This window comes from Triticum urartu, chromosome 4A (genome assembly GCF_056163025.1).
Source record: "Triticum urartu cultivar PI428250 chromosome 4A, HENAU_Tu73, whole genome shotgun sequence".
Taxonomy (NCBI): Eukaryota; Viridiplantae; Streptophyta; class Magnoliopsida; order Poales; family Poaceae; genus Triticum; species Triticum urartu.
This window is the reverse complement of record NC_141876.1, coordinates 202,881,870-202,883,258: the sequence shown is the minus strand read 5'-3', so window position 1 is coordinate 202,883,258 and position 1,389 is coordinate 202,881,870.

The window sequence follows — 1,389 nt, the reverse complement described above, 5'->3', positions numbered from 1 at the left end:
CCATACACATAATTCAAGTTTAGAACTTGATAGACCCTCTAAAAGACTTAAAGTCTAAAGTGTAGTGATGGATCTATAAATTGAAAAGGATAAAAATGTTTTATAATGCTTAACTTGTTGCAAATACTTCATGACAAGATCAAGGAGTTGGTTATGATGAGATAGTCTCATCATAATAATACTTAAAGTCAGTTCAGATTACACTAGCAATTACTAAATATTTCAGTTATGAGATATAACAGATGGATGTCAAAATGATTTCCATAAGATGGAAATAGAACCAAGGATGTATATTTGATAGGGTCCAAGGTAATTTTCTCGATCCAGAGGATACTAGTAAGTGTGCAAACTTCCAGAGATCCAATAATGAAATGAAGCAAGCATAGTCGAGTTGGAATCTTTGTTTTGATGAATTGACCAAATAATATGATTTCATCGATAGAAACAAAGATGCTTCTATTTATAAGAAAGTAAGTGGGAGCATCATAATATTTCTAAACACTGTGTATGCATGACACATTGTTCATTGGAAATTATATGAATTTCTTGACATGGATTAAGACTCTATTGAAAATAGTTTTTCAGTAAAGTACTCAAGCAATATAGTCCTTGTATTAGACATAATAATCTATGGATATGGTGGTGTCTAATAGGGCTTAGCCAAAATACATATTGACAAAAGTACTAAACTAGTTTAGTATGAAAAATGTCAAGAAAGGTTTTCTTGTCAAAGTCACGTGGAAGGAGTTCTTAGCAAGAATTGGTATATTGAAATACTAATGAGTGAAATACATGACTTCAATCACACTTTGTGTTAATTACATGGTATGTAAATAACCAGATATGTCCAAGTACTCCAAGTAAGTTGTGAGTAAAGTTACCAGAATGGTCAAATTGTTGATCATAGGACAATAGTGAAAATATCGTTAAGTATTAACAGCATGTTTATCACATATGGAGAGAATGAAGAGATTATTGTAAGGAGTTACATCAATACATGCTTGATGTAAGTAGTACATCAACAAAAATCTTCAATTGGTGCTCCAAGCAAATTTCAATTTAAATGATTTATCATGGCATAATAAATTAGAATTGGTCCAAGGAAGTTACGGTGGTGAATTCTATAACACGAAGTTAAGTATATTTTCGCTCTAGAAGCAACAATAGAGGGTGATGAATCAAAGGTTCACTTATGAACTTAGTATGGTTTCTAGATGATTGTGCAAAAAGAACATTGTTCTCAGATAGTGGTTTTGTAGCTCAATCTAAGGAATCAAAGGTCTTACCGATGATTCAATATATACTAAGCTTGTTTCATACAAATTATGAACTTATGTAAAAGCATGATGGATGCATTGAAATGCACATGATACACACAGATCTGAAGTT